Source organism: Thermobia domestica, chromosome 9, assembly GCF_964235325.1.
Source record: "Thermobia domestica chromosome 9, izTheDome1.hap1.1, whole genome shotgun sequence".
NCBI lineage: Eukaryota > Metazoa > Arthropoda > Insecta > Zygentoma > Lepismatidae > Thermobia > Thermobia domestica.
In genome coordinates this window covers 169,616,893-169,642,202 of record NC_137462.1, presented here as the reverse complement: position 1 = coordinate 169,642,202, position 25,310 = coordinate 169,616,893, and the positions used below count along the sequence as shown (strand labels likewise).

The 25,310-nt window shown below is 35.2% G+C and overlaps 1 protein-coding gene across 5 annotated transcripts in view; it reads right to left on the bottom strand.

Annotated features, from left to right (window-relative positions):
- moody (G-protein coupled receptor moody) overlaps positions 1–25,310 on the bottom strand; it is a 116,921-nt gene that overhangs the window by 64,123 nt on the left and 27,488 nt on the right. Inside the window, exon 1 of one of the 5 annotated variants that reach the window (XM_081772167.1) lies at positions 3,804–4,075. The exons of 3 other annotated variants lie outside the window; for them this stretch is intronic. The gene's annotated coding sequence lies outside the window, so the exon portion shown is untranslated. Of the gene's footprint in view, positions 1–3,247; positions 3,719–3,803; positions 4,076–25,310 lie in introns of those variants that run through there. One more of the 5 variants, XM_081772166.1, reaches the window with a different exon arrangement.

The following is a 25,310-nucleotide window of genomic DNA, read 5'->3' as shown; positions in this document are numbered from 1 at the left end:
TAAGAAATCTCACGCCAGGAATCAAATGAATAATAATCGGTCTCAAGTAGTGAACATTATTAATCAACTATAAAACTCTGCAGTTACGCTGTAGAGCTGATACTTCGGCAACTTTGAGTCTCCGGGTCTGTGAGTTTCTGGGTAGACAACATCACGTCCATAATTTTTCTCTGAGTACTCCCGTTTCCACCTACATTTTCATTTTCATGAATTCTATGATAATCATTCACTTTCATTATTCATTCTTTTCCTTTATCCTAAGGGATATATCATGGAACGTTAAACTAGAAATTTAATTTCGCTTCATTTTATATAGACCTACCTTGTGATTGATTTTTCTTCTAAAAGAATCGAATGGTGAACAAAAAAGATTGAAATTAATAATAATAGTAATCTCAGTGTTCAAATATTGTGGTCAAAATATAATATACCGAACACTTACTTTGGAATTTTTTCGAGATTTTTTTCCAAGCCCTTATTTTCGGATTTCATGTGGCATTATGACTAGAATACTCGCTTTCGGACCTCATCAACACATATTCAAACCTCGTTGCGAGTATAAAGCTGCAGCTACTATAATCCTCTGTAATAATTATTATTTCGCACTTTGTAATAATCACTGCTCTATTCTGTTGTGCTCTCTTTGCTGGTTTAGTGGCTACCGCGCGCGCGCGCCTTTGGTGCACGGGCTGGGAGAATTTTGATAAATTTAAATTTATTACTGTAGTTCGGATTCCACTTTAAACTGTAAGTCCAAAAAAGGACCACGTGGCTCGCTATTAGAGCGGTCATCTCTGCTTTGTGGGATTTCTGCTTCGATCTCAGCTCACGCCAAGTGGGTTTTGTGGTGGACAAACACCGTGTGTGTGTGATTTGTACGTTTCCTTCCCCTTTTTTCATTCCACCAATTCACTCATTCTCATCATGAGCGTCTCATTTAGTAAAGGTGTGGGACGTAAAACTAAAAAAAAAAAAAATCATTTCACTTGTAAGGCCATATCTCATGTAGTTTCTGTGCGCAAGTCTCCAATCCATTTTGTTGTATCAAGGCATAAAGAAAAAAATCAAAGCCTTTGTTTACATGAACAAATGCTCGTATTCAGTCTTTCTTCCAGACAAGTTTCCGGGAGCTCTGAGAGTGTCCCCCGGAGGAGGCCAAAATGGTACGTATTTAATATAATAATAAATAGAATAGTACAGCAGTGCCCCCGGAATACTAAGTGTGCCCCCCGGAACATTGTTTCTGAAAGAAACACTGCTTGTATTAACAGGGTTGATCGTACATGATGGACTATGCATCCGCCAACTGTACCAGATTTAAGCTCGAGACGAGGTTTGGAGTCTACCCTAACAGTAGATTCCCTTCTTCATAACCTCTGTATTGTATAAAGACAAAATTGCAACTCAAGAAACAATTCAAGAAACGTATTGAAGTGAATTTGGTTGTTAAGTGCCAATAGTTATTCTTTGTGTTTTTACTTCCCTTGTTTCTTTATACTGACAACAAAATAGAGTATTTTTTAAGAATAGGTCTATGCTTTCGTTAAAAAATATCAAAGATTTAAAAAAAAATCGTACTTAAAAGTAAAAAATGAAATAATTCTGTATTCGATATAATTAGTTTTTTTTTTTTAAATATTCAATTTATGCATTGTAACGTCATTAAAAAGGAAAAAATATAGGGAGCGGTCTCAAATACAACCACGTGATAAATTCTTCAAATCTAATGCAATATTATAATATAATGTTACTATCATAATACAAATATAACTGTCTTTTTTATTATTGATATAAATGAAGGTATATTTACATGTAATGTTACATAACAATTGAAGAATTTATAAACTAATTGTGCATGTCGTGGTGCTTTTCTTTTTAGTCATAATATTTTCCTTAAAACCGTAATTCCTCTTTACTTTTTTTTAGTACGATTTGTTCCGTTTTTTTTTACTTTTTAATACGATTTGTTTAATTGTGTTTCTTACTCTTTTAGAGAAAGCATGCTTTTAAAATATTCATTTTATTTTCAGAGGGACGCGGTGGCTCAGAGGTAGAGCGTTCACCTCTAGTGCATGGGGTTTCTGGTTCGATCCCAGCTCGCGCCAAGTGAACTTTGTGGTGGACAAACACGGTGTGCGTTTTCTTGGGGTTCTTCCGTTTCCTCCTACTTTCTTCATTCCACCATTTCGTTCATTTCTCCTCACCTTCTCCTTTAGCCTAGCCGGCATAACCGTGGGACGTAAAACTTAAACATTTCATTCTATTTTTTCATGTTATTTTCAAAAATGTTATTGAAAATCGTGAAAAATCTAAAATGAACTTGTGAATGTTAACCCCTGTGTACTAGATAATCCCGCTGCTCTCAAAAGTAAAATTGGTTGCATTCGAAAGGCTGATACTGCTTTTTAAAATAAAACAAGATATCTAACATTAAAATGTATAAATACATAAGAAACATATAAAAATAACAATGGAATATTGTATTGTCACTTGATTTATGTCGCTGTGCAAACCTTGACCATTGTATGACTTCCGAAAACGAGTTAAATTAACGTTGCAAGATTTGAGGACATGGTTGAATCATTGTTAAATAAAAGGAAAGCATCCAGAAAGGAGAACTATATGACATTTTAGGATATCAACGGAAACTTTTTTCCAGTTGCTGGTATACTTTGATCATGAGATTAATTCTGTGATTTAAAAAATCCCTAAGTCTTCAATATTTATCGGTAAATGTTAGTAGCAAGTGGTCTTGTGATATACAACACAATATATAAACTCGGAAGTTGTAGTAGTAAAAATGAAATGAAATTTTTGAGTTTTACGTCCCACGGTTATGCCAGTTAGGCTAAAGGAGACGGTGATTATGAGAAATGAATGAAATGGTGGAATGAAGAAAGGGGGAGGAAACGAGAGAACCCCGAGGAAACCCACGCACACGGTGTTTGTCCACCACAAAGTTTACTTGGCGGGAGCAGGGTTGTAGTAGTAGTAGTAGTATCATTGATAATAATTATATTGTCTATGTAGGATACTTAAAGAGAGTACTTGAAAATACACACAGAATTTGGCTAGATTTGACTCGGATTGGATCGACTCGATTCGAAACTCAACCCGAATTCGAGTCGAGCTCAAAGATATCTATTTCGAGTCGAGTTTCAAAGAAAATTCACTCGAACTCGCTCGTGCCCATCCCCAATTACAGTGCCGAGTATTTGCACGCGTTTAAGACATTGTATTTACTTACCTCAGCGTTTTTTCCCCCTCTACAATAGTTGTGCTTCACAACTCAGTTTACAGCTAGTGGAACCAACTGACTGCACTTTTTCTAAAAAGTTTTTTTTAAAAACTTTTTGTGTATTTTTGATTTCACAACACTGGTTCCTCAGGTGTACAAGATTTCTGAACACAAAAACAAGGTGACTAATTCGCGGCGAGCTTTTAATTTGTTTGTGGTTTTCGATAATAAACCAAAACACAAGATAAGCAGAAAAAAACAGAGGAAGTTATCCTATTGTCTACAAGTATAATAAATAACCAGTCTGCACACTTCCAATCAATACAACAATTCATTACTACACATTGTCTGACGCACTGTTCTTCGAAATAAGGAACTGTGACGGAAAGTAGATTACAGTTACCACATCCGGACAGATTTTCCGCTCAACTTCCGATGATTTAACATGGAAATATACTACACACTCTTCTGCACATATAGACAACAGATTGGTTTGATAAAGCGCCTCTTCGCTGTTTTAATTGTTTATTTAAAAAAAAGAAGAAAGACAGAAAAATGTACGTACAGCATTATAATCAGCCAGTCGAGTTGTTTATTTGTCTTGGCGATAACTACGAGAAAGTTGGACCATATGAATGAAGGGTCATACAACAAAAGACGTCACTTACACCCCACTTTACAGTACGTAATAGTTTCGTCAAAGTGCATTGGAGCTCTGTAAGGCACCTACGTTATACAAACATGAAACAGCTTCAATGTTGTGTGTCACGCGGGTTGAATTGGAAATCCTCATGGATCCCTTTCCGTCCCAACTAAACCTTTCAACAATACAGTGAAGAACGAGGGAGAAAGAAGTTCTTTCAACTCAGTGTTGACTGCGGAAACACGCGTCCTCCGTACGTCCTCGCTCAGATGATGAAGATTGCAGCTGGCAGCTCTTCTCGTCTGATGGTTTCTTAACAGCCTCTGCATTAAATCATGCATCGCAATTTTCCGAACATCCAGACTCTGTAGTCTACCCTCATTCAGACCATCAGTCTTTTTTTTTTTAATAGGAGGGCGATAGGAGGGTGAAAGGGTGATTGAATTAAATCATGGTGGTAACAATATATAAGAAAACATCTGGTCACCCCATATTGGAAGCTACCCGGAAGTCTTCAATCGCGGACAATTCAATCTGTGTGAAAAAATATCCAAATTTATATAATGGAAAAATACTACGAATAACTTAAGAGTCAATTCATCACAGAAATAAAACTGTCCGGCCAAACATCGAGGCAGTAACGTCATTTCAAGTTTTGCTTCGGAACCTGTGGAGAGACGCAGGGGGGAGGGAACGGGGCGGCAGGAAGTAATTTTTGAACATTCTTAATTGTATTATTATTATTATTATTATTATTATTATTATTATTATTATTATTATTATTATTATTATTATTATTATTATTATTATTATTATTATTATTATTATTATTATACGAAAATCATGTATTCGCTTGGATTCGTTCTCAATAATGAACAAAAGAAAATATTTCAAATTTCCACTGATAAAATTCTCGAATTTTACTTATTTGAATGCATGTCTAAGATTGTCCTCTATTTTTAACGGGGACAGCGTTTGTCTGTCTCGAATGTTTTCTTAATTAACATTTCTTTTTAGTCCAGGAAATCTTGAGCAATTATACCCTTAACCTGGGCAAAATTGCAATAGAAACTTTTTGAACCGTTTTTGATTCAGGAATCATTACTGAATAACATATTCAAAATCCGACAAAATCGGACTACGGGAACACCCCTAAAAACGGTTTTCAAAATGACGGACCATGGTTTAAAAACCTTGCGTCTATCTTGCAATTTTTTCTGTATCTCAGTTTCCTGTAATACGATTTTGACGATTGTTTTTTAAGTCAAAGATCATTTTACGTACTATATATATTTTTTTATTAGGAGCATTTATATCCTATCTCGTACAGTTTCTTGTGAAAAACGAAATTTAATTTTAAAAATCATAATTTCTTACATATACACCTTAAATAATTGTCTGTAACTCAGGTCTATGCAATCGGATTTACATGAAACATTTTCAAAATAAAAGCTACATATAAATGCTAAAGTTTTTAATAATAACATTTTTCTCCTATCTTACACCGTTTCGTGTAAAACACTATTAATTTACAATAAATGTATTTTTTTTTATTTATAGCTCAATAAATTAACAGTTATTGCCACTTCACTGTATTTTGTATGTGTGAGAATGCTAACAATGTAATTCATTTAGCAATGGTATGACTTGTTTGTGCTTATCCTTTTGTACGCATAATGTAAAACTTTTAAACTTAACTCAGCTTTCGTTTATACCCAATAGTATTTTTAATAAAACTATATATATCAAGACTATTCTACAGCAACTGTGTTTCAGGTAATAATGATAAACAGAGTTCACATATCAACTTTTAAATTAGATAAAATTACTTCAAATTATGTGTTTGCGTTAAAAAACTGAAGTTCGTAAAATACAAACACTTCGATGTGAATCATCCGTATCATGTGCATCTACTCGTATACAAGAACACCGTATCATGTTAAGTAGATACTCTGGAGCTGGTGGCATATCACAAAGTATGAGATAGTAGGAATTATCCTTTATATACCAACCCCACTCTTCAGCCTTCATTTCCCCTTCTGTAGATTTCCAGATTCTTATTTGAAAGTATGTACGAAAGCTATGGTACTTTGTAGACGAATTAGTAGGTGGTAAATGTTCAGGTGTAACAAATGATGTAGCTCCAACTACCTTCTCAAGTAACATTCGATGGCGCAGTACCGTACATTTGTGTACACCAATGACCTGCATTGCTTTTCTTCCAGCAGCCTGTTGACAAGAGTCAGAACAAAATACACTTGCAACTGAACGGAAGTCACTATTCTTAAGCAGTTTGTTAAATGCTGACGACTTTCCAATTGAAAAAATTCGGGATTTTGTGTCAGAGCCTGTGAAAGCCTTTCCATATAAATCAAGAAATAGTAATCCATTTGCAGTTAATATACAGGGTGAAAATGAACTATACCGACAATCTGAAGAGGTTTTTCTTTACATCAAAATAACAAGAAATAAATCGTATGGACCTGTGCGAAAAAGTCCGAGCTACAGCCGCTGTCCAAAAGCATCGGAAAATATTACAACATGCGTTATTTCTTTAGTTCAGTAACACCATACATGAAAACGATTCGATATTGAACTCTCTGACTTATTTGATTTATTGAAAAGAATTACTGAATATTATTATGGAAAGTATTACCCAAGAGGAACGGGAACGGCTTTCAAAGTCTTAACTGGAAGACCAATCGGAAAACGACCATTAGGAAGATCTAGGCACAGATGGAAGGATAATATTAAGATGAATCTCGCAGAAATAGGAATACAAACTAGAAACTGGATCCAGTTGGCTAAGGACAGAAATCACTGGAGAGCTTTTGTGAACGTGGCATTGAACCTTCAGGTTCCATAGGCCATAGAATTAGTTAGTTATTACTGAATATCTTCTTTATGAAAATATATTTACAAAATAAAAAATGAAAGTTTTACGTCCCACGATTATGCCGGCTAGGCTAAAGGAGACGGTGGTGATGAGAAATGAATAAAATGGTGGTATGAAGAAAGTGGGAGGAAACGGGAGAATCCCCAGAAAACTCACGCGCACGGTGTTTATCCACCACAAAGCTCACGTGGCGCGGGCTATTTATAAAAGGTAAACGTCTCAGTGAGTCACGCTAATTCTTAATAATAAATAGGCACGCTAATAGATGTCGATTCCTGCGATATCGCTTGCCTGTCTGACGATTATAGGTGTCGCTAGTGTGCAGGCATTTCTTCTATTTAAAACTATTGTGACGGCTTAATTGCAATTTGAAAACCTATTGTTTCAATTTAATTACTTCAAGAAAGGATAAACATAGGCAAAAGTACAGAGGGTATGGGGAGTCAAGGCCCCTAAGGTAAGAATTTGGGGAGTAGCCTATTCCCCTGTTCAAGCATTACCAAACATTATTATTAGACTTCCGAACTATATCAGTATGAATGTCAGGGGTCCTATAGAACAGATATGTCCGTTCGTTTGTCGACAGATATTACAGCAAAAACGGTCAGAGATATAGCGATTTTTTTTTTTAAATCAATTCAGACCCAAAATATAGATACCATTTCCTGCGTTAACTCTCTATTTAAACCGTAAGTGGTAAAATCAACAATTTTCGGTTTCAACGTTTATCGCCATGGAACAAAATTGGAAACGGATAACGGCAAGCGTTGCTTTGCAAGCGATTCAATGTCTCAAGAAAATATACCATTACCACCCTAACACTCTGCCAAAACCGGAAGTGGTTGAAATTCACTAGTACTTCCAGTTTTAATACTGCTTTCCATACAAAAGAAACTGTAAGAGATATTGAGAATCTGCTTTTTGCAATAAATTCAGTGTCCCAAGAATAGGTTGCATCTCCTATGTTAACCCTCTATTCCAGTGATCACCAAACTATCGATCGCGAGCTACTAGTAGCTCGCGGGGATATTTCCGGTTGATCACATTAAGAGGCCTCATCCCGGCGAAATTAAAATACCGCTAATTTTACAGTAATTGTGTGATATCTTCCAATAGATGAAAGATAATCGAAATGTGGAACAAGAGCGCTCAAGACAATATAATTTTAAATGAGATACCGTTATCACGACTTACTTATCTGCTTTAGATTTCGAGCCATTTTGAAAATCGGCATTTATTTTTGCGTTTCTAAACAGCTGAAAACGGAAAGCCACTAGGTGACTAGTGATAACGGTACCTCACACAAAATAATATTGTCTAGGGCGGTCTTGTTCCATATTTCAATTATATTTTATCTATTTGAAGATATCACATAATTACTGTAAAATTAACGGTATTTTAATTTCGCCGGGATGAGGCCTCTTAACGCTTCAGTTGACTAAACTTGATTCCTCCACTGAGCTGACGCTAACGACAGGGTGCGCTGATGAAAAAAAAGAAATGAAATGAAATCTTTAAGTTTAACGTCCCACGGTTATGCCGGTTAGGCTAAATGAGACGGTGATAATGAGAAATGAATGAAATGGTGGAATGAAGAAAGTGGGAGGAAACGGGAGAACCCCGAGAAAACCCACTAGCACGGTGTTTGTCCTCCACAAAGTACGCACGGCGCGAGCTGGGATCGAACCAGGGACCCCAAGCACCGGAGGTGAACGCTCTACCACTGAGCCACCGCGCCCCCCAAGGTGCGCTGATATCTTGTTTCTCCGCGCTGAGAACATCTGCTTGTTTCTCCAGCGCAACTGTCATTGTCAGCCTCATCTCATAGTCGATTGTATACGCGTGGGGTTGTGCACTTTGTTTTTCGTGTTTTTATTAGACATTTGCTAATTTGGATAGTTTGATTTCATATTTACCAGAAATGTAAGTTTATAGGCAATAAACAAATGTTAGTTTTTTAAAATGTTGGTGGTTCTTTTGGTTGGTAGCTCACAGTACGATTTAAAAAGGGTACGGTAGCTTAAAAGCTTCATAAGTTTAAGCCGCAAGTGATAGAAATCAAACATTTCACCGGTTTCAACTTTGAATCGTCATAGAACAAAAACGGTCATAGCTAGCGACAAGCTGTTCTCTGAAATCAATTCAACATCGCAGCAAAGCAAGCCGTAAAGATCTGTAACACTCTACCGAAATCGGAAGGGCTTGAAATGTACTACTACTTTCAGTTCGAATGTGATTTCCAAAGAGTAAAAACAATAAGAGATATCGGGAAGCGTTTTTTTGAAATCGATTCAGCGTCCCAGTGGCGTATTTATTTAGGATTTTGTTTCGGAGGGTGTCTACGCACAACCGGTGAATAAGTACTTATATTTTTCCTTTTGGGTGCCGGTAAATTTTAATGAAGTTGTATATATGACAAATTTATTTCGGGAGGGAGGACTTGAGCCCGATAGCCACCCCCCTAAATACGCCACTGCAGCGTCCCAAGAATAGCTTCCATTTCAGAAGTACATAAGGAATATTTATGTAACTGGATAATGCTTTTCAGTTACGATGATTAAGCATAATTTTGATTTTTAAAAAGGGCAGTTGGCCTAGTCTTCGTCTTAGGTTAGAAAAATAATAGTAACAAAAAAAAAAACTTTTTCAGTATTTTCAAGAAGTATGTTACCACATGCTACACCACATGCCACAACAGTATGACGTTGTAAAGTATGTAACGTCACCACGTAACTTAGATACTACTCATCGTTATTACTCAACGATGAAGCAATTCCTGAAAACAGAAGTAACTTTAGATTACAGGATTTTCTAAGAAAAGCCATTACATATAACTTTCTCCCGAATGCAATGCTGCAGTGCAGAATTAAAACATTTACATTTCTGAAATATGAGCAAAATTATAACAGGCATTTCAGAAAAGAAACAAGAAACAAACAAACAAACAACAACAGCAACAACAAACCTTCGTTCGGAGAAAAGTCACCTCAGGATTCATCAAACTACTCCTTGTGAACCTTTTAATGCAATAGTTTCCAATGTGTGGGGTGTTAAGAGTTAATCAAGGGGTGCTCAAGCTACTGACAGAAAAGAACTATATTCTTAATTACAGATGTTATACGAATGTAGTAAAGAAACGTTAAATTAAGATCCCTACAAACAAAATAATTATCGAATAAGAACTGTGGTTCCATTAAGAACAAACCTGGTAAATCATTACTACTATAATTGTATGCAGAAGCTTTGCTGGACACAAATGTAAATTACTATACTACTACTACTACTACTACTACTACTACTACTACTACTACTACTACTACTACTACTATTATTATTATTATTATTATTATTATTATTATTATTATTATTATTATTATTATTATTATTATTATTACTAGCAGCGTTCACCCCGCTTCGCTGGGGTCACCCCGGAACGCAATAAACTTTGTTACTTAGATAATTTTTACTTTTTCTCTTTCAAGTGATATGATAAAAACCATAGAAGATTGTAGTAAATGTTAACATTATATCGCCTGTCATTTATGTTAACCCGCCGAGTGACACGGTCATGTGGGTTGCATATAAATACGTTTAGATTTAGCTATGATGAGCTAACAAAGGATTTCTACGTTATGGACACTTGAATGGTCAATTATCTCAAGACACTGGTAATTGAAAATTAAAGTGATATGATAAAAACCATCTAGGGTCCAAATCTTAATAACCCCCCAAAAATGAAAGAAATTGGTTCAGCCGTATTAGCGTGATGAGCTAACAAAGGATTTGTACGTTCTCTTTTATATATATAGATTATTATTATTATTATTATTATTATTATTATTATTATTATTATTATTATTATTATTATTATTATTATTATTATTATTATTATTATTATTATTATTATTGGAAATTCAATGCTACATCTAAACTCCCGAAAGAGGTCACAGCAATGAATGGAAAGCAGGGGGCAAGGCTGCAGTATTTAGGGTTCACCAAAAGGAGCGCCAGTTTGAAAAAAAATAAAATAAAATAAATGAAATAGGCTATTTCAGTTTAACGTCCCAGGATTATCATGCCCTTTAGCCTAAGGAAGACAATGATTAAGGCAAGTAAATGATGACGGAAGAATTATTGGAATGAGAAAGTGGGAGGAAACGAAGTACTCCAAGAAAGCTCATGGACATGATACTGTCCACTATAAACTTACTTGGACGGAGATCGAATCAGGGACTCCACGCACTAGCGCCACTGAGCCACCGTGCCCCACGCACCAGGTTGGAAACCACTGTTTTAATAAGTAATAACTTACATCATATTGTAGGGTTGTTAATGAAATATTTATTTGTAAAATATAAACAAAACGCCTAAATTATTTTGAAGAAAATCGACAGGTAAAAACTCACCAATAAGCAATTGTCAATTATCCTTTATGGACCTTTTTTTTCAAATGGGAAATGACTTATGCTACATTATAGGGCTTTTAATTGAAATATGTATTTATAAAATATGAATAAACTCCTCTGAATTGTGTTTGAGAAAATTGTCCGGAAAATTTTGAATGATAAACTAGTCTTTGTGAACTTTCTTCATGTCATATTGTAGATCTATAATACATTAATGAAATATTTATTTATGAAATATCAACAAAATCGCCTGAGTGTTTTTTGAGACAACCATCTTAAAAGAACTTACCCTTAATGAGTAAACTATCACTTCTAGATTATTTCCTACAAAAATTACTTATACCATAATGTAGGGTTGATAATGAAGTATTGATTAATGAAACATGAACAAAATTATTAGAACCATTTTTGAGAAAATTGCTGTTATTATTTTCATCATTTAGCCTCTACATGTATGCACATACATCGAGACAAACGAATTGGCATCTAAAAATTATTTTTTTTTTTTTCAGTAGATAGAGCTACGAAATATGTAAATCTGATATCTTATTATTTTTCACGATCATCACACTTCTTTCTCTGCTATCTAAAATTTTATGATTATTATTTCCAGTGAATAACCTGATTTGCTTTGTGATGGATCTGGAGTCTTCACACCACAGGGTGACCATGTTGTACCTACCATTTCACTCCTGACCGGTACGTACCGTCCACGGTACAAGGTAACAACAAAAAAAAAAAACTTCTTGCCGTTCTAGAACAGTCATAAACAAAGAGCAATACAGTGGACAGTACGTACCTTTAGTAATGTCCATCAGCATCCAACACCTTTCGCCAACGTTTCTGCAGCCGCACAATACTCTGGTGATAAAAATCGGCGGTCATGAATGCAAAGAAATCCATGACTGCATTCCGAAGGTCTCTCTCTCATTTGCGAAGCATCTCCCACGGAGGTCGATGTCGAGGGAATGAAAAAGGTGGTAATCGGTTGTCGCAAGGTTATGAAGGTGGTGCATGGCACAATGTCTCCCAGCCAAGTTGCCGAAGGGTCTTTCACGGTCCTCTTTGCCACATGTAGCTTGGTATTGTAGTACAGGAACAGCACACCCTTTCGATTAATGAATGCCGTCTTCTGCCTCAATGCACGGTCCACTCATTGCAACTGCTGAGAGTAGAGGTCAGTGGTGGTGGTCTGACCTGGTGGAAGGAACTCGTAATCCACCACTTGGGCGGCGACAATTCTACCATACAGAGAGCATAACGTTTCGTGGGTGCAGCAGAGTTGGTCTAGATTTGTTTTGTCCAAAATATTTTCTTTAATATTTGGGAAATAATAAGTATAATAATGCCAATTTGATTGCAAATCAATTCCTACCAACATAAATATTAAACACAAAATATTTCACAATTCCGATAAGATTTTGAGGCAGAGATATTTTTTCTCCTTTACCAAATGTTTTCTAAACGGTACAAGAGCTGTTTTGAAAACAACAACGAATATTCGAATTATTTTAACAGCACTAATAAATATACACATGCACCATATGAAGAAGCCAGATTCTTCACAACGTAGATTTTGCACTTCAAATAATAAAAATTAACCTTAAAATTTAACATAATTTTTTAAGCCTTAGAAACTATTGTAATTTAAAAATTGCCGTTGCTAGTACTGAAAAAAGTAAATTGTATTATTTATTATTGTTTATTTTAATAATTTATTTTTCAGAATTTTGAAAAGTAAAATTAAACTAATATTGCAGTTTGCAGGACAGGCCATGAATGTGAGCAGGATTATACGTACCACCTTTTTTCCAAACAAATGTTTAATATTTTCAACTTTATTTTTCAAAAAGCAATTCAAAATTAATTTTCTAAACATCAAGCAATGATATTATCAGGAAATCAAAGTTCATTTCTAATTCTGCACCTGGATTAGAATTTGTTTTCGTAAAAGATATATTTACTATATACTGCTTAGACAAGCAGATGTTTAACGGACTCTATTTTGCTGAGTTGTTTCTGGCAAAGCGGGTATCTATTTTAATCAAATGTCATTCTTCAGTGCGCAGCACCTAAGGACTAACAATGAATTGGAGAATGACATTGATTGATAAACGTAGTAAATTGACAATCAAAAAGCCAGGGAGACATTCATTGTAACTGCAATATCCCCCTGTTTTCCACATGAAAGAGGAGACTAAACCAATTCTTATCTCCCCTCCTCTTTGATGTACGATAACCTCATATTGTCAATTCTATTTTAATTTCCAGTAGAATAACTATGGTAATGAGTGTTAAAACATTGTTTTTGCATACTATTTTACAACTAGTTAAGTGGTTAGTTCTTTCTTCTGCATTTTAAAGAATATATAAAAAAATAGCAAGCCATTTTTAAAATTTTATCATTGGATTCTTTTCCTTATTGTTGATTTCTTTTTCTTCTTATTGTTGAATTTCTTTATTTTACTATCACACACACACACACACACACACACACACACACACACACACACACACACACACACACACACACACACACACACACCTACACGCACACATATATATACAAAGAGTTTGTCTGTATGTCTGCCTGTGTGCGGCCTGGGGATCAGACGAGTGGATTGAGAGTTATCAAATTTGGGTTACGAGTACCTTGGTCCAGGCCCCAGACCAAGATAAAGCGTTTCTTTTCTTTTCTTTTTTTTTCAAATTTCGAACCAGAGGGGTCATGTAAAAGTAGTAGAAAATGACCGATATTAGAGTCGTATTTATAGTTTTCGCGGTCGCTGAGATCAATGGCGATACTCCCACAGACGTTGACTTCCAAATACAGCCCCCTATGCGAAGAATGGGTATATATAAGAATGGGTATATGCGAAGAGGTGGCAGAGCGTTAACCTCTGATACGTAGGGTTCGATCCCAGCCCGCGCCAAGTGGACTTTGTGGTGGCCAAACCTTGTGCATGAGTTTTCTCAGGGTTCTCCCACTTTCTTCATTCCACTGATTTTTATTCGTTTCTCATTATCCCCGTCTACTTTAGCCTATCGGGCATAAGCGTGGGACGTTAAACTCAAAGATTTCATTTTTATATTTATTTATTAGTGTGTTTATATTGTATGGTAAAAACTCAGACTAACAAAAATTATCTTTATAATTGATTACGAACAGACTAACAACTACTGATTGGAGATAAGTAGTTTCAAGTCTAGTCACTATAGTTCATTTAAAGGAGACAATAGTAGGCCTATATAATGATTACATTATTATTTTCAGGATTACGTTATAACGAAAATGTTTATAATATGATGGCAAAATTGAGCCATTACATGAAAAGGAAGAAAATATCTTAATGAAACTGTTTGTTCATCTTAAAACTCCAATGATTATTATTTCTTATTATTTCTTTATTATTATTTCTTTAAAGTTCCAATGATTTGTGATTGAACCTGTGACCTTATGCAGGTTAGCTATAGTAAGATTTAATAATTTTTCAATGTTGATTTTGATTATAGCAAGAGTTTTTATGTGGAGATAATATCATTAAGTAATTATACGCTAATAATTATTCTGTGATTTTAAAAAAAGTAATTATTTGTTACGCGTTTACTGAACAAAATTTAAACGATGTAAAAACATATGTAAATCATAGGATGTCTTAAAAATATAAGGAAAGATAATATTAAACGCGCAATAAAAACTTATGATAATATACATTAAAATAAACATTGTTTACTTTAAACACACTGAATTTAATATCACAGGGCTTCTAGTGGGATGCCTGCAACATTCAAAATATTAAGTTTCAACATCAGAGAAGACATCTCCCTCTTTATTTCTTTATGTTGCGAAGACTCTTTATTTCATGTTAACTGCCAAAATCAACATCCAAAATGTCATATCTTGGAAGAGAGCCTATGTTGCATCCTCTTTCGGGTCGTTTGGGTTATATCTTCCTTCCCTCCCTCTCTGCACAGCCATTTTGTTGAAATGTTAAAATTCCTATACGACAACAGCCACAGCCGTTTCAATTCAGCTATATACATTTTATGTGGGTCACTGGAATATGCAGGAAACATCATTAAAAAAAATGCCATTTTCAAAGCGAAGGATAGTGTATATCTACGTTAAAAAACTATCTACAAATCTTTCGCTATTTAGAACATCCATAAAAAAAAATCAATTCTTTAACGAATATGAAATGGTTGGCAATTGTAAGGACGAGATCACTCACCATTCTCCCTCATTCTTCTTTCGGTCGTTTAGTTTTCATTCTTTTAAACGGGTTATATGTATATTCAGATAGCTCCAACTACCAAACTAAAATAAAGTCAAATTGTAACGGACAACAAGATCTATGATCTGGAAATAATACCAAAATAGAATAATGTTGATGCATATGAGTTTTTATATGCAGAAAAAGAAAATAAAATAAAAATGAAGCTGAACTATCAATTGTATAAATTTGTGATTTCATGGTTTATCTTCTTCCTTTTTTAAAAACTTCAGACGCCCACTGTTCTACGACTTTTTTTTTTCACACAATATTTGCAAACAACTTACTGAATTATGGATTAATTCGAATATACTACGCATTAAATGAATGATTTTAAAGAAGGGATCAACGCATTCCAACCTTAGGAAATTCAAGAAGATTCTTTCTCTACTACTGACAGTTGTCTAAACAGAACTGAAAACCACATTGTGCTGCAATACGATACTGCTGAAACATTGTATACTTCTTGTTTGATTATGTAAAACCAGGGAATTAAGCATGGACATTTTTCATAACGTATATTTCAATGAAATAGAATATTTACCATTGTTAATTTTACGATACTACAATACGATGTTACAAGAACATTGTTTACTTCTTACTTGCCTGCGAAAAACCAATAAATTAAGCATGGATTTTTTTTTCATAACGTACATTTCAATGAAATAGAATATTTACAATACTACAATACTATGTTACAGGAACATCGTTTACCTTTTGCTTGCCTACGAACAACCAAGAAATTAAGTATGGACATTTTTTTTTTCACAATGTATATTTCAATGAAATAGAATATTTACGATTGTTAATTTTAATTAATCTCAGGAATCATCGATTTGTGTAATCCGATTCAATACAACAGACTTAGATTTATCTAATTCTGTCTTACGACAACTAGCTTTTCTAGCTACTTCCTTTGTCCTATAAGTTAATATTGATTTCCTTTATACCTTTACATATGAAGGGGCAATAATGAAAGCCATAATTCGTTTAGTTTTGAGTATTATTTTGCATTAGTATTTTACACTTTCTACAAAATTATACAGATAAATTTAATATTAGTCCTTGATTTCTAGAATATTCTGAGAAATTGGGGAAGACGGTAGAGCGCAAGAGTCTTGGTCTTGCAGTTTTTGCAAGAGTCTTGCATGCAAGACCAAGACCAAGACTAAGACCAAGACCAAGACCAAGACCAAGACCAAGACCAAGACTCTTGCGCAAGAGTCTTGCACAAGTACGGTACTACTTGATTTTTTATAGAATGTAAAAAGGAAGGGGAAAAATCATTACATCTTTCACGTGAACTTCTTGGCTCCAGTAAAAATAGCGCCGGAGTAAATGTGTTCCCAGTAGTTTATGCAATCCATGTGAGTCGATCTGCTCCTGTAACATATAGCTACAGTATGTCGTTTTTTGAATCGGTTGTTCATGAGACGACCGACAGCATAATTCTATGAATTGTTACAAGCTATAATAACTTCCGTGTCTGATTTACTTTGGTCATCATTTGATCATTCACGACGGCCCATGATTGGATTTTGGGAAATCATACGAAGGATAGTTGTGTCCATAAGAAGTGGATAAGCAAAAATAAACTAGAGCATGTTATGGACACGGTAGCTCAGTGGCAGAGCGTTCACCTCTGGTACATGGGGCCCTGGTTCGATCGCAGCTTGCGCTATGTGAGCTTCTTTGGTGAACAAACACCCTGTGCGTGGGTTTTCCCATTTCCTCGTACTTTCTTCATTCCGCTATTTCTCATCATCACTGTTTCCCTTAGCCTAAGTGTAGTAATCGTAGGACGTTAAAGAAGATATTTCATTTCATTTCAAAACATATTAGTGGTGTTCTTCTTCCAAAAATAAAGAAATATAGTATTGAACATCGGCAATTTCGTACACCATAGGTGCCGACTACATGGGTATGGCCTTGGCTCTGAGGTTCAAGCATCCGTTGGAAACTTTTAATGTGTACTTATAAAATTAATATTGAAATAACATTTTCATGACATTGACAAAAACTTAGCGCATGTGACCGCGAGTTTGATTTCATAGGTGGATGCTTATACATTGAATAATTGTTTATCAATATAACTTATAGCCCCCTTAGGTATACGGCATATCTAGGATTCAACGATAATCTATATTCACAAATGAGAGTGATTTCGTACTTATTTCAAATAACTTGAAGTTTGATGCCGTTATTATGTATTTCTAATGTAGGTCAAAATATTTATATAAATTGAGTTTACACAAAAGACATAGACAGTTGAGTCGTTTTCAGTTTTCACTCAAGTTATTCTAAAATATTGGGGCCGCGGTGGCTCAGTGGTAGAGCGTTCAGCTCTGGTGTTTGGGGTCCCGCGTTTGATCCCAGTCCCAGCCAAGTGAACTTTGTGGTGGTCAAACACCGTGTGCGTGGGTTTCCTCGGGGTTCTCCTGTTTCCTCCCATTTTCTTCTTTCCACTATTTTCATTCATTTTTCATTATCACCGTCTCCTTTAGCCTAGCCGGCATAATCGTGGGACGTAAAACTCACAAATTTAATTTAATTGCATATTCAAAAATATTAAGAGGTTTAATTATTATTATTTTAATTTTTTCTCTCTTTTTTGGTCAATATTGCAAAACATCATCATCGTCATAATAATAGCTATTCCGCCATTATTGGCAGGTCACTTGCTTCAGCTGAGAAGCTTCGATGATTGTTCTCAGCTAGTCTCTTCGTCTTAACAGCAATTTTCTGTCTTAATATCTTTCTTCAACTACAATCTCCTTCGCCCCCTCTCTCTAACACGTCCTTCATAATACAGTTCCTCCTCAGCCAATGCCCTCCTCTTAATTACATCTAAAATTCTTCTTTTCTCCCCTACTGCTACTATTTCTAAAACCTTCGCATTCGTTTTCCGTTCAACCCAGCTGATTCTCTCCTTCTTTCTCCATGCCCACATTTCGAAAGTCTAATTGTTTCATCGTTTTTGCGTAATGTCCTTGTTTCTGCCCCATACAGTACATATTAGAATCAGTAAAACAAAATTTCAATATTTAATTGGGAGTTTGTTCAATACAAAGATGAGCTAATCGTGGTTGGAAAGAAAAAAATCTGACGCCTTTAGAGTGCAAAAATAATTTTGCAATTTATGGTATTTCAGTAATCTGTGCCGTCTTTGTTTTCTTTCTTGCGTCTCACTGTCAGGGGTAGCCTCCCCAGTTTGGGAACCAGTGGAGTATTGGATCTGTTAAAACATATAAAAATATTACGAAATGTGATTTATCTTATAAGTGGTGAAGCGTGATCACCCATTGAAAAAAAAAAAAGTAAAGGTCATCGCCTATGTTGTACAGTATCATCACACTTACACGAAGGTAAAATATATTACATTTAGAAACATACATTGTATTTCCCTCACTATTGACGCAATGTAGGATTTATTATCCCTTATATCCAGAGTAAAATTTACTTATGAAAATCATAAGCAAGACCAAGACTGGGTGTGCAAGACCAAGACCAAGACCAAGACTAAGTGTGCAAGACCAAGACCAAGACCAAGACCAAGGGTTCCAGTGCAAGACCAAGACCAAGACCGCATGTGCAAGACCAAGTCCAAGACCAAGACCAAGACCATCCGGGTCGTGGTCTTGGTCTTGCATTTGCTCATCACTAGACGGTAATAGCACCACCACAAATAATTCACCAGAATATAAAATAGCAGTACCAGCGACGCCGATTTCTATATAACTTTGGAAGGCTTATTCATGTATGTGTTTCGTTGTCAGAAATCGTCTACATTAAATCAATAAGAATTTTAATACAAACACGAGGGACTTTCGCCCCGAGGATCAGTGTCCATGGTAATACCCGGTACAACTCCAGCCCAAGCATAGAAATTAGTTTGGCTTTGCAACTGCTATATACGAGGGGAAAAAACTGTTTGTATGACAAGGGACTCAGTTATTGACTACATCCTACCTGGCTTCGCTGAGGAAACAAGATAAACAGGACAGTCTTTAACCAAGGCGACATTTTATGTAAACTAGACATTAAGACATTGTGCATGACCTTCAATTCAGCAGTTTTCTACGAAATCGCTCAGATCTTACAGAACAGAAATACAATGGAACAGAATAAACCAAACAGAAAACGCTAGACATCGTTTCAGTTTTACGGATTAGATACTCAATCCATTAAATTAATTGATAGATGAAACAAGATTTTCTTGACGACGTATTCCAATAGAAAAGGATACACTTTCGAGACGAGATTGCCCCGAACTGTGTGTCGTGGGCAACACTGGATGAACTATTATATTATGGGCTATCAAGTTTCTTAGCCCACGAAATTACTTTTTTTTTTTTTTTTACTAAAAGTATAATGTGCAGATGACGACAGAGTATAATATATAATACAAAAACTGAAAATAAACTGAAATCTTCAATTTAACGTCCCACGCAGGGGTAAAAGTGGGGGTAACGCTGGGGGACGTCGTTCCCCCACTTCCAAAAACGTCTATGGCGTTCCCCACTTCCTTAAATAAATTACAATGGGCAAAGATAGGTACGGGGGACGGCATGACGTCATACGTCCTCCTACCTTTTCGGATCCACTTTTACACCTAGTCCCATGATTACGCCTTTTAGGCTAAAGGAGACGAATGGTTAATAAGAGTAATTATGATTAAGAAACAATTGACAATGTGGGGGAAAACAAGAGACCCTTGGGAAATCCTAGGCATGCGTAAATGGAATTTTTGAAAAGTAATTCTCTGGAAAACATAACTTTAAAAAATAGCTCGATTTGTTTTTAATTTTTTCAAGTAAACATTTATTTGTTACTTTTTTACCATTTAGTACAATTTGTTTTATTTTGTTTGTTATTTTTTTTTTAAATATATTTTTTCAATTGTGTTCATACAAATCATGAAAATCTAAAATTTGTTCGAACTTGTGAATGTTAACCCCTGTGTATTAGATAATCTTGCTTCACCTAAGAGCAAAGCTGGTTGCATAAGAAAAGGCTGATATCGATTTTCAAAATCAAAAACGAAATGAAATATTTCAGTTCGACGTCTCTCACTTATGCCCGTTTAGGTTAAGGTAGTCGATGATTAAAATAAGTGAATGATAATGGAGTAATTGGTGGAATGAGAATGAGGAAGAAATCGTGAGCCCCCTGAGAAACCCCACAGACATGATATGATGTCCATTGGCCGGGGATCGAACCAGGGACCCCATGTACCGAGGTAAGATTGGTAAAGTAAGATCACTGAGGCACCTTGCCCCCTAATCTTCAGAATCAAACAAGAGTTAATGAAATAAGATTTCAGTTTAACGTTTCATGATTGTGCCTAGGCTAAAAGAGATTTATGATTAAGGCAAGTGAATGACGAGGAAGAATTTGGAACGAGAGTGTAAGAGGAACCAGAAATATACCGAGAAAATCCAAGAATACGATGTTGTCCAACAGAAACTTTAAAGAAAAGCAATTAAAAAGGTATCCAGCTAAGCAGGCCTACATATTCCCTAAGGATTACTCTTATCTTGAGATTTAGGATTTAAAGAGAGAAGAAAACAGAAAAAAAGAATAAGATTGATTTTTTAAAAATCGTCGATCTATATCTATTATATTTTAAAAATGGAAAACAAAAATAGTACAAAATAAATCTTAAAATAGATTAACAATTAGAAAGACAGCAAATAAAAACGAAACTGAGTACAAAGATAACCTAAAGTACACATCTACAATAGATAATTCGAGAAATAAATTCGTGAAATATAATACCGTCACAGCATTTGCAAATTTGCATTAGTCAATGGAGCATCTGCGGTGATAGTAGTATAGTTAGGTTTTCCTTTTCACATAATTAGAGTGTGTGTTGTCAGTGATACCTTCATTGCTTTTGAAGCCTGATCACCGCAACAGGAGGAGGAGGCTGGGTAAAATAGATGGCTACCAACGAACGGTCCCTGTGACTGTCACAAAGAGTAGAGGGAGTACCAACCGAGCTATTACGACACAGCACGTAATTACCATGTTTCATCCTGTCTGTCTCAGGATCCCCTTGAATTTGTACCTATCACTGTTGAATGCTGTAGAATTAGTTAATTCTGGGCTCCGAGACAACACCGCTGGGTTGAATTGGATTGGACATCGTACTGAAAGCTGACAACAAAGAGAGGTGTATGTACATAATGGGGGAATAGCTATGGGTTAAAATAAGCTGATTCTGATTAACTTATTTCTGAACTGAACGAACGAAATGTTTCTGTATACAATATCTTCGTGTTTTCCAGTGTTGAATTCAGTTTTTAATTAGAGGGAGGAGAAGTCTACAAAATGGAGAAGTATCCATGACAAATATGCCTATTTTTGTCAGTTCTTTCTTAGATGTGCCTGAATTCAACATATACCTTTGTGTATTCACAAATGTGCTAGTGGCTAGTTAAGAGTTGCCTATGAAACAAGAGATGAGAATGCCACCTCTCGAAGATGTATTGAGAAAGTGATGTATTATATCGGAAAGTGTACCTGTTTCAATTAGAAGAGTTCTGTATCATCTCTTATCTAGTCACAAATATTTGTCTCGTCACAAATATTCTGTCTCTTCTCTTGTCACAAATATTCTATGTCATCTCTTGTCTCGTCACAAACATTCTGTCCCTTCTCTTGTCTCGTCACAAATATTCTCTCTTCTCTTGTCTCGTCACAAATATTCTGTGTCATCTCTTGTCTCGTCACAAACACCCCGTCTCGTCACAAATATTCTGTCTCATCTCTTCTCTCGTCATAAATATTTTGTCTCATCTCTTGTTTCGTCACAAATATTTTGTCACAGCTGGTAGGCAATCCAATAGCTAATACGTTTCCATTTGAAACACATCACTCTTTCTTCACTTTACGGTAGAAATATAATGCTCTAAAAAGCCATGAATAATGGACAAAAGCTAGGTGCAAAAGGAAACCTTTCTGAGCGTAAGCCAATACCACCATGTACGCACTTTCCAAAATAGTGTAGGTATATTCGTTAAATGATCCTTGGAAAGTATAAACCAATCCTATGTAATTGTGTGTGTGTCTTTTAGTGACAAAGTAACATTTATCAGGAGTTAATATACTATGCACATGCCTGAGGATTGACTCTGTTGACTAGTTTACAGTTCAGAGTTACTTACATTGAGATTCAACTTTACATTCATACGAAGTAGTAGGAGATTTTATTTTTTTTATCCTTTTTTTTTCCTCTTGGAAAACTCAAACAAGATTTAAGGAAGCGTATAGTCAGAAATAAGGAAAGAACACCCTGTTTTCCACTCGTATGTCACCGACATATGGATAGAATTTTAAAACCTACGACATAGATCATAGTACAAATAAAACAACTTAGTCGATTCAGTCTATAGCATCGTCATCAACAATAAGAATAAATAGCTAGGAGGTATGAGCAGAAACATTGAGAAGAAATAGAGTAAATTTTGTTAGTTTTCAATGATGAAGTTTTTTTACGTCTATTCGTGTTATATAAATATATATAAATATATATATATATATATATGTTTAAATAAAACCTATTCTGGGAAGAAAGAAGAGCAAACCTTTTTGGCTGTGTGCCTCGGACACGTGATGAATCCTTTGATGTAGTGTAATTTATAGTTTTTGAAACGAAATTACTTTCACATCATGGATAGCGTCGATGATGGTCCCTCACTGCCCCCTTTAAAAAAATTCGCTCCCTAGTTCAGAGAGGAAGAGAGCACACTTGTTAAGTTACATGATGGAGCCGGATCTATTACACATTCACAAGGGACGCCGAAGCGCACAGAGAGAATATCTGTAAAATTATTATTATGATTATTTTTAATGTTGTTGATTGGATGGTTGGAAAATAGGGAATATCGGTGCTAAATAAGCAAAGGGGACTACTGACCTCCGCATCAACATTTTGCTATTTGCATTTCCTTTTCTAAAAACGAAAGGAAAAAAAGTACTGTGTTATTTTAAATGAAGAACTTTCGTGTAATCATTAGGGGGAAAATTTCGCGTGAGGGGGAAATTCGGATTTCAAACGATGGTGACAAATTAACTTCATTGGGAGAAAGTGTGGTGTGGATGACCAATTGAAACTCTATCCACATGGATGGAAAATATAAACACTGATGGATAATGAGTACAAAGGGGGAATCGTTTGATTACATAGAACCAACCCACTTTCTAAACATGTGTTTTCTGACGTCAATACAGGGTGATATAGTATACTCGGATTTGAATTAAAGAGACAGTAGATACGTATATGTCAGAGTAAAAGAGAAAAAATTAAATCACCTTCGTGGAAAGCAAACTCTCCTCATGTAATAATATGGCGTAACAAACGTGAACAAAATTATATCTCTATCAGAGAAATTTACCTTTTAGAGCTAATACTTCTTTTAATAATAATTTCATTGCATTTATTTACTCTGCATAGCCAAGATGCTGGGCGTTAGGAGGTTTAGTTCGGAATATAATAAGTTCAAAATTCAGTATGGCTGTTGTTTACAATAATATATAAAGGTAGTTTTCTTTATATATTATATTTGATTGTATCAGACATACAAAAGTAAATTTCATCTGGTAATTACTCATTATAAAAGTACATATAGAATAGAATAGAATAAATTTTATTTGAATATATTCTAGGTTAAACCGTGATACGTTTTACTGTGTATTCCAACTTAACAATTTACAATACCTTTTCTTTTACTTTTTTTCTTTCTTATTTACATTCTAAGCAACAGGACTATCTGTTTCTTGTGGAATGACTGATGACTACTCTCTTCCTAACCTGTCAATCTCTCCTTTGCACTTTTCGAAAGCTGCATTCGAGTACTGCTAAGGCTTTCAATTTCTCCTTATCTTTCGTATTTTAGTATTTCAGTAAAGCTTCCTCTCCTTTTGCTGTTTATTCTTGCATTAATTTATCTTTACATATTTCATTGTATCCCACACATCTACATAGAACGTGATGGTCATTTTCTTCTTCCCCGCACATGACATTTTCGCATGCCCTCTTTGTCTTTACGACTTTCCCATTTTCACATGTTTATCCTAAAAATGGCTATTATATTCTCCCTGATTTCCCTCTTTAAATCGACATATGTTTGCTTTCCTAGTACTTTTTTTTTCTCCAATTCTTTATATTGTACCTTTAGATTTTGCCTCTTGGACTAGAGTCCTAAAGGAGGTTTAGACTATGCCTAGTTTAATCTGATATTGTGTCCTATGTTTTTTGTTTCCCGTTTCGTTAAGGATTTTGTTTTTCTCTTTAACAAAGCAAGCTTGTACCATCTACGCAGAGTATGGTTTGTATGTTTTCTGAATTTGGGGCGCTCAGTACACAAAGGATTCAAGTCCATTTTTGATCATTTTGGACATATTTCATATTTAACGTCCCTACCTGATATTCCTTTCAGAGATTAAAAGATTCATGTCCAGGTGTTGTAATTACTCCTATAATGCATTTTTTTAAACTAATGTTGTCATGCATTTAAATGGAGCGTACAAGCTTTATGTCTCGTTTTGTCTTTGGTAATTGGATTTGAATCTCTTGTGCTCTGAACACCCCGTTTTGCTGCAAGATCATTTATGTAAAGGAGAAATAGCAAAGGTCTCCGGATTGATCCTTGCCGCAGTCCGTGGTTCAAGTATATCTAAGTTCATTTGTGTGTTTTCTCTGTTTCCTGTCATGTATTATTTCTATTGTCCAACTAATATGGTTGTAGAGGATACTACTACTACTACTACTACTACTACTACTACTACTACTACTACTACTACTACTACTACTACTACTACTACTACTAATAATAATAATAATAATAAT